The sequence below is a fragment of the Rhinopithecus bieti genome, unplaced genomic scaffold, assembly GCF_001698545.2.
Source record: "Rhinopithecus bieti isolate Rb0 unplaced genomic scaffold, ASM169854v2 scaffold_13112, whole genome shotgun sequence".
Lineage (NCBI taxonomy): Eukaryota > Metazoa > Chordata > Mammalia > Primates > Cercopithecidae > Rhinopithecus > Rhinopithecus bieti.
Genome location: NW_016807891.1, coordinates 1,080,540 through 1,090,285, shown reverse-complemented (window position 1 = coordinate 1,090,285; position 9,746 = coordinate 1,080,540). Strand labels below are relative to the sequence as shown.

Below are 9,746 nucleotides of genomic sequence, written 5' to 3'. Positions count from 1 at the left end.
TCCTAAATATATATGCACCCAATACAGGAGCACCCCACCTCATAACGAAAGTCCTTAGAGACTTACAAAGAGATTTATACTCCATTACAATACTAATGGGAGCCTTCAACACTCCACTGTCAACATTAGACAGATCAACGAGACAGAAAGTTAACAAGGATATCCAGGAATTGAACTCATCTCTGCACCAAGCGGACCTAATAGACATTTATAGAACTCTCCACCCCAAATCAACAGAATAGACATTCTTCTCAGCACCACATCGCACTTATTCCAAAATTGACCACATAATTGGAAGTAAAGCACTCCTTAGCAAATTCTCAATCCAATATTAACATGTATTTCAGAAACTGGATGAGTTCCCTCTTTAAATTACACTGATATTCAGTTACTATGTGGCATGACCCTGGTGGGGGTCAGCCAGGTTCTCCCTCATCAATGCTCCTGTTTGCTGTGTCACAAACGTCCCTCTCGTTAAAAGGACTAGGACTCAAATCCCCACAGCCCTTACACACCCTCACTGTGGTAGCTTTCTTCTTGTCCACCACCCTTTACTCTGTGAATGCTAGCCTCCTGGTAGCTGGTTGTCCAGACGGCCTGGTGAACTGAGCCTCCTGCCCTTGGGCAGTCCCCTCCCACACTGGGTGGCATTGCCTGAGTGGTCAAGAGAATGCGCTGGGAATGACACAGGGCGACATCTTGGATGTAGCTTGTACCTCCAACCCCACGCACAGATTCCTTGTGAAGCTTGAGGTGTAAATTCTACCCTGAGGAGAAGGAGAGCACAGATTCTGAAAGAGGGCCTTTTAAAAGGAAAGACTTGTTTTCCCTGGTGCATGCTATATTACACTTTCTGACATGATGAAGGAGCTGGGCTTGAGACCATTTAGGTATGGAAATATAATGTTGCACATTTTCTTTCTTGTATGCCTGGGGTTTTGGCCACTACAATAAATACTACTTACTTTACAAAATTTTGAATTTTCAGCTTACATGACTCTTTTGATTCTGCAGAAATCCACTAACATAGTTAGAGGTTAATATCAGGTTTTCTGAATCAAAGTTAAATGCATTTTAAAAAATCTGTGTATAGGAGCACCTCCCAAGAGGGCAAATGAGAGGTATATCTTGAGGTATATCTTGGCCCTTTGTGCTCTCAGACACTTATTTGTTCTGGACACTTATTTGCTAATAATATTGGAGAGATCAGTGCTGTGGTTTCTGCTACGAATACTTAGAATATGATATCATCCTCAAAGTTAAAAAAAAATAAATATTTGTGCTTTGTTTTACTTTTCATTGGCTTTCACTCAGGATCATCAAGCAGCTGCAGTTCTTTCTCCTAGATGGATTTGTCGAGGAAGAGACAGTCCTGGAGGGAAGCAGGATGGACAGAGGAGCTGGTGGGTGCTGGACAGAGTGCATGTCTTAGGGCATTGGACTAGGTTGACACCAGCCTTCGGCTTCAAGCCCACCTCTGCCTCCCACAGTGGTCACCAGTGATGAACACACACCCTCACCCTATAAAGAAATTATTCAGAATATTCACATTGAAGAGTGAGAGGAATGAGAAACACTGAAACATAAAATCCACTCCAGCCCAGATTATTTTTTTAAATGCACATTGTAAATTCAGGACAAATAAGTGAAGAAAAACATAGGTATATATTATCCCTTTTCAAGATAGTGAGGCCACTCATTGGCCATTAAGCAACCCTAAATATGGGTTAAATCCCTTAGTCCATTTGAAAGTTTCTTTGTAAACCTGGGCAGCCTAAAAACCAGTAGCTCTATGATTTCTAGGTAACTGGTCTCCTGTTTACTGAAAAATGGAGGGAAATATGCTATTATGTAATTGCACAGTAAAAATAGTGAACCCTTCACTATTCTAGAAGAATAGGGCCCATTACATCTCTCATGGCATACTCTTCGGTTTATTGTTTCCTTGTGTACGTCTCTGACTTGTCCTCTTGTTTCTGTCCTCATTGCTTTAGTATCTGATGTCCATCCTTTCTCACTTAAAGGAGTGTCAGAGGTATTAGGGTAGAATTTAATCTCATTCCCTCTGTATTAGTCCATTTTCATGCCGCTATGAAGAAATGTCCGAGACTGGGTAATTTATAAAGAAAAAGAGGTTGAATGGACTCACAGTTCCACATGGCTGGGGAGGCCTCACAGTCATGGCAAAAGGTGAAGGAGAAGCAAAAAGCACATCTTACATGGCAGCAGGCAAGAGAGTGTCTGCAGGGGAACTGCCCTTTATAAAACTATCAGATTTCATGAGACTTATTCACTGTCACAAGAACAGCATGGGAAAGACCTGCTCCCATGATTTAATTACCTCCCAGCAGGTCTCTCCCACCACACATGGGAATTATGGGAGCTACAATTCAAGATGAAATTTGGGTGGGGACACAGCCAAACCATATCACCCCCTTAATCTCATTTTCCTTGATTATATCTTCCACTCAAGGTTAAACTGATGTTTTCTAAACTCATATCTGACCTTGAAATATCCACTTAAAAATATTCAGGTGATGCCTCAGAAATACAGAAAATGCACACATTTTGTAAACATGGCTTCAGGCCCCGTTGCTGCAGGACTCACCCTGATCTTTGATCGACTCCCTCCATTCTCTTCTGTACCTTTAATTCCTCATGCTTCATCCACAGGAGGGTCTTTTCCTCAAAATGCTGAGCATGTTCCAAACTCTGAGCTTGCTCTCTGCTGTTCCTCCTTTCTAGAAACTCTTTATCCCCTTTTCTGTAAGTCAAATGTCCTGCTTAAGCACAAACACTATCTTCTTGCAAAGCCTTAAAGCCCCAGCTTTTTTGGGTAAAGTCGGTCTCCTATTCCCAGGCTGTGTGGACAAAAACCTAGGTTAGTCTGTATGCAGAAGACCATCATGTTATTTCCTCAAGGCCTGAAGTGAACATAACCTACCCAGGGAGCCCTTCTAACTACCAGATATAGACATCTACTCCATAATATTCTCTAAAAACCTCTGTTTAAGCACATTTAATGACCTCCTGTGACTAGGTCTGTCTCCCAGACACTGCCAATGGACTCTTGAAGGCAAGGAGCACGTCCTATTCTATAATATCACCTGCCACAAATAGGTGCTGAATAGATGTGTGTTGAGCTGTTTTTTTTTAATTTCAGTAACTCTCCATCATCAGACAGTTATTCCGTACCTACTTGCTATAGGGCAATGCTGTTCTATCAATGTAGTATAACATTTAACCAGGTCATAGTCATGCGAGGCTTTGCCAAACTGGAGAATTTGCTTTCTTGGAAGCCCCTCACATGGTTAACAGCCAGCCTTAGTTCCTCTCCACTGAGGACCTGCCACAGAACTATTTGAGTGGCCTCATATCATAGATGTTAATTGCCTCTAGACTAAGCAATTAAAAAGCCCAAGGCAGAAGCTAAAGTGCCTTTTATGATGTAGCCTCAAAAGTTATGTACTTTCCTGTTCACAGAATTCTCCACACAGGGTAGCCCTGATTCTATGTGTGAGGGAAATACACAGGACATAAATCCTAGGAGGTAGCAATTATTGGAGGCCATCTGGGAACTGGTTGTCGCATCACACCCTTTGCCTCCCCGCCCCCCCCGCCAGGAATGTTGTTCCTCTATCTGCAAAATACACTCGTCACCCTCGAAGTTCCCCAAAGTCTCAACCCTTTATAGTATCAGCTTAAAATACTAAATCTCATCATCTGCCTCCAGTTCAGGTGTGGATGAGGCTCTCCAGGTGTCCCCTGAGTAAAGTCCTTGAGTGTAGCACTTCTCCATCTGCAGACCTGTGGGCTCAAGAGGAGAGTTTATCCTCTCTTCCCGTCCCCACCACTCACCCAACATACTATGGTAGAGAAAGTACAGAATAACTGCTATGGACCCTCATTCAAAAATGGATAAAATGGTAAGCACACATAACTCACTGTTAAATAATAATTCTGAAATCTAAGAAGCTCATTGAGGGACACAGTCAGCATTTAAATACTGAGAACTAGCTCCTGAAACTAGACTTTTAATTACTACCCCATGCCATCTCTTAAGACTTTACATGGCTTTGTAAATTTTTATTGGAGTCCCAAACCTTGAAAATTCTTTGCAATTATTTGTTACTATTGCCTTTTCTTTTAATGCCACTGTCACTGCCATATTTTATGGAAGCTCCATTTTCAGACACAGGCTTCAGATTTACCTCTGTTGCATTTTAATTGGCCAGAAAGACTGTTTCAGATAATACTCAGCAGAAACCTCCAGTGAGCCAACAGAATTGACTATAAGCTAACTTAAAAAGAATTTTGAGAACATTAATGTCACCTCCTGATCAACCCCAGACAATGTCTATAGAGCAAGAAGAGAGTTCTCAATATAACCGTAGGAGCTATGTCATATCATATGCATTATGTTGCTTGAAAATTTGCTTGTTTTTGCATGTCTTCTCTTCAGAATTCCTTTCACAACCTTAATGAAGATAGTTGTTATGAAAAAACTGGAGGAAGAGATGTTAGACTTGTTCAGAGTGACTATATTAGACAGACATATGAACGCTGATCAGAAGTCAACATGCTGGATTTCATGCGGCAAGTTCCCAGGAGAATTCTCTAGGGATGGCATACATTATCTAAAAAGGTAGTTATTATGTGTTCACTAGGTTTAAGCATAAGCTGGATAAGAATTTGGTTTGGATTGACTGATTAATTAAGCAAATATTTACTAAGTGCTTTACACATGCCAGAAACTATTGAGTGCTGGGGATTTAGCAGTAAACCAAACTGACTGAAATCTGTTGTGGGGAATAAATTTTAGTGGGGAAAAAAAAAAAAAATTCTAATTAGAAGATACTAAACATAAAAAATAATATTATCTATGGTATGTATCATGTTATATATGTAACCTATATATTGACATATGTACCATGTACGATACATTGTATGTCTATATTATACATATATAATGCATATATAATATATAAAAATACATAATCATATATATTACATATTTGCTGATAAATGTAATGGAAAGAATGTGACATAAGGTTGACAGAGTATGATAAAAGCAGGAGTCACTCTTTCATATCGTGTGGAGAAGACCTCACTCAAAGAGTGGCCACTGAGCACCTTCATGCATCAAATCATAAAGACATAGTTGTGTCCTGGCAGTGGACAGGGCAAGTATGAAACCTGTAAGGGAGGAGAGTGCTTGCTGTTTCCAACAAGAGCAAGGAGGTCAGTACGCCTGGGAAAACACAAGCCCAGGGCAGGAGGATGGTACCTAACAGCTGTAAGGAACAGGAAACCATGAAGGCCATTACAGTGACTTTGTTTTTGACTTTAAGCAAGATGTGAAGGCTTGGAAGGTATTGGGAAGAAGCGTGTGGTGATCTGACTTGCTCGTGAAGAGGATGATGTCAGCTGCTGTGTCGAGAGCAGCACTCAAGAAACAAATGTAGCAGGAGACCAGTTCCTATACTACTGCCATGATCCGCAAGAAAGCAAGAGTAGGGACTTGGAAAAGGTGCTGGGGGTGGAGTTGTTGGATGTATTCACCATCTAGGACCAAAAGCATTTGCTGAAGGGTTGCAAGTAAGTGTGAGAGAGAGCAGACAAGGATTATTCCAGGGTTTTTGGCTCAACTGATTAAAAATAGGCTTGTCTTTTACTGAAATAGGAGAGAATTCTAGAGTCATTATCGTGTGTGTGTGTGTGTGTGTGTGTGTGTGTGTGTGTGTGTATGTGTGTATGTTGGGGGGATCAGGGTTTCTGCTTTGAACATGTTATGTTTTTCAGATGCCTGTTATACCTATCAGTACAGATACTCAGAAGATAGTGAGATTTACAATTGGGTGTTCCATGGAGAGACCCAGGCTTGAGATACATTTCTTGGTCATCAGATTGTAGATAGTCGTTAAAGGCTTGGGTGCGAATGAGATCCCCAATGTGTGAGTGTAGAAAGAAAAGTAAGAGGCTCCAGGGCAGCCCTCAAGGGTTTGAAGAATTAGAGGCTGAGATGAGAAGGAACTGGAAATGAAGAGTTTTTCCATTAAGATGTAACAAAAGAAATGCAGGTTGATGGGTATCCTGGAAGACAAGGGAAAATGCATTTTGGGGAAAGAATGAATAATAATTAAATAAAGTTTAATTAAATAAAAGTAAGTTTCATATTAGACTACGGAATTTAGCAACAGGGAGCCCAATGGTGATCTTGGAAAGAGCAGGTTTGATGAAGAACAGGTGGTATCAAAAACTTGACTTTGGTGGGTTCAGAAGAGTGGGAAAGGAAGATTGGAGGCAGAGGAATTATCTGGTACCTAGGGAGGAATGTGGAGCCGGGAGACAGTTATATATTTTTAAATATGCATGAAATCAGAGATTGTTGATATTCTAATGGAGGTGATCCATATATAGAGGAACACTGATGAAGTAGGAGAGAAAGGAGGGAAGTGCTGGAACAATGTCCATGGTTAGGAAAGAGGAAATGGGCTGCAGCTTACTTGCAAGAGGATTTGCCTTGGCACAGTTCATCTGTGGTTCCAGGACAGAAGGCAGAGAAGCCAACATATGGGGCACAGTTGCACATGGGTGGGAAGATGATGAAGCTTTTTGGAAGACCTCTTCAGATTGCTTTTCTTTTCTTAGTGAAAGGAAAGCAGGTCTTCCACTGAGAGCCAGGATACAGGGAGGAAGAGCAATTCAAGAAAAGAGAGAAGGGTGTAAGTAGGCAAATGGAAGAAAGAAATTTACAAGGATTACCAGGCAGCATGACAAGTCACTGGATATTAGAAGTTATGACTTCAAAATGAGAACAGTCAGCTTGTTTTGTTTGTTTTTGCACAGCCACATTCAGCCACACTGATGCAGAGATGTGTTTTTCAGTTCCTGTTGTGGTTGCTGTTTTTCTTTTGAGGAAGCATGTACAGAGAGACCTGGAAGGTGGATGAAAACCTTGATTAAAGTGAAAAATCCCAGATTTTAAGATGAATAACAGAGGATCAGAGGGCATGAGACAGCGGTTGTTAGACAGTGAAGAGATGGGAGGAGAACTAGACTTGAGGTCCTTGTGAGGAAAAGGATTTCTGGAGTGGGGCCAGAAAGGGAATATGGTAGAAATCTGGGAGGGTAGATGTTAGAGATCAGCCTTTCCAAAGTTGTGATTAGGAAGGTATTGCAGCAGTTGGTAACAAGATCAAGATTTTGACCATCCAAGTGAGTGTTGAGTGAGTTTGGAGCAGAAGATGGTTGGAGAAGAGAACAAAGAATTGACTGAAATATCAGTTTATATGGAAAAGTTCATCTTCCTGATATTGAAAAGTGATGGGAGGGGTGGTGTTGGGGAGAGGAATTATGAGTTGTTTTGAGCCAAGAGTTAATTGTCAAATAGTAAAGGGCTAGCACCAGGGGGTTGGTAGAAGGCAATAACAGAATGGGTATCATGCAGTGTATTCTGATATCTGATATTCAAAGTTAAGGAGGCCCAGGATGGAGGGAGGGGCTTGATTTGGAAGCGGTAAAGAGCAACAAAGAACAGGAAGACACTCCTTTAAATCCAGGCTCAGCCATATGATGTGTTGATATGGAGGTGTCTAGAGAGATCTTATCTAGGGCTGTCCCTCCTTTGAAATCAATTGATGATGTTTGAGAAGAAGGTTTTAGCATTCAATATATCATTCTTTAGAATATATAGCCTATAAAGTAAGCTATTCATTCAAATGTGTGGATATATGTATATGCACACACATAAGAATGAATAGTATAAATTCACTTGTTTCTAGTTAAGAGTTTTTTTATCTGTACACAGAATTTGTATTTAATCCCATTGTGTAGGCTTCTTCTATATTTACTGTGAAATCTCTACAGTAAATGCTCAATTAATCTGCCAATTGGTTGATATAAGCAGAACTTAAAATCAAGTGGAAAACTTAATGCTATATAGTATCATGAAACAATTGAAGTTAAATATGATTTTGAGAGAATTAACAGAATTTTACACCTGGAATGGAGTAATAAATTTGCAGAACTTTCTAATTAAAACAAAAAAAAACTTTCTAATTTTAGAGCTTTTGTAAAACAGAATGAACTATCTTACGTGACCAGGAGTTTTTGTTTTTGTTTTCCAACTGACATGAAACAACCACTCCATTAAGGACACTAGAAAGAGAATCCAGGTAAGACAAGAACATGAGCAATTAGTTGTTCACGCAAGAATTGAAGCAAGGTCAGTTTATCCAAAGGTCCTTGGCCTTTGATCCATCACAGGCATATTTTCAGAAGTCCAAGTGATTCCCACCCTGTATCTCTAGGTGTCCATGTTATCTCCTTAGAAGCAGAGAAGCCTCCGACGTAAAAACCTCAGGTCTTTCTGGATCATTGAGGGTCATTTGTGGTACTTCTCTCATCCCACATGCCATTTAGACCATTTGCACATGCTATTTAGACTATTTTTGGTGTGTAACTAGGCTAAGAACAAGGCCATTCAATCAAAAATATTTTCCTGAAGGGATATTGTCTTTGTGTGTGTTCTGGTGTTAGAGGGGGATTTTTAAATTTCTTTATTTTCTGAAGAGTTCAGGGACTGTTGAACCTAACAGACAATACCAGGAACCTCATTTTTGTGCTATTCATTTATAGACTTGTCGCAAGTTGATGTGCAGCAGAGAGCAGCAACTCTGACAATAAAAGGGTGAGAGAGTCTCTTTTTATTAAAGCTGAGATTCAGAAGACATTTATAGAAAATTCAGTGTCTTTTGAAAATGTGGCATAGTGGGTAATGACTATTTCTTTTTGCTTTACAATGTATATAGAAAACTAGAAATTAAAAAAAAAAAAAAAGAGTTTTAGGAGAGAAAAGCTACTAAGAATATCCAGTAAGAAAATACACAATAAGCCTGGTCTATTCTGCTGACCTTTTCTGGTCAGTTTTCACATAATTTCTCCACTTGGATTCTGGAAAAAGTTATTTGTACAGTGACGTCGTGGGTCATGGTTGCAGGAGGAAGTGCAGCAACTGGGCACTGGACATTGTCGATTTCAGCTGGAACACTGCTAAGTTCAGACACAAAACATTGTTTCTTTCCCTGTTTCCTATTCTGTGAAATGAGGATGTTAGTTTAGATATATGTGAATCAATAAAATATAATGTGAGCCACATTTTAAGTATTTGGTTGCCACATTAAAAGAATTAAAAGGAAATAGGCTCTATTAATTTTAATAATATATTTTATTTATCTCAATATATCCAAGACATTATCATTTCAACATGTAACCAATATAAGAGTAAGTATTTCCTGGCTAACACGGTGAAACCCCGTCTCTACTAAAAAATACAAAAAACTAGCCGGGCAAGGTGGGGGCGCCTGTAGTCCCAGCTACTCGGGAGGCTGAGGCAGGAGAATGGCGTAAACCCGGGAGGCGGAGCTTGCAGTGAGCAGAGATCGACTCCAGCCTGGGCGACAGAGCGAGACTACATCTTAAAACAAACAAACAAAAAAAAAAAAAAAAAAAAAAAAAAAAGAATAAGTATTAAACAGATAGTTTCTATTCCTTTGTCTGTTTGGAGTCCTCAAAATCAGGTTGATATCCACACTTATACAGCGCATCTCAATTCAGACCAACTGTGTTTTAAGCCCTCTGTGACCACAGGATGCTAGTGGCCACCATGTTGGATGTTCATAGACAGTGTCCCGGCTCCTTTCTGGTTTGATATTGTGAGCATTTAAGTAAAATAATTATAATAG

General features: G+C 40.0%; 1 long non-coding RNA gene across 1 annotated transcript; it reads left to right on the top strand.

Annotated features, from left to right (window-relative positions):
* The first annotated feature begins 1,325 nt into the window (after positions 1-1,325).
* LOC108536951 (uncharacterized) lies at positions 1,326-8,692 on the top strand. The gene is made up of 3 exons (XR_001887670.1): positions 1,326-1,403; positions 4,463-4,645; positions 8,641-8,692. It is a non-coding gene; the product is annotated as an uncharacterized LOC108536951 (long non-coding RNA).
* The last annotated feature ends 1,054 nt before the right edge of the window (positions 8,693-9,746 follow it).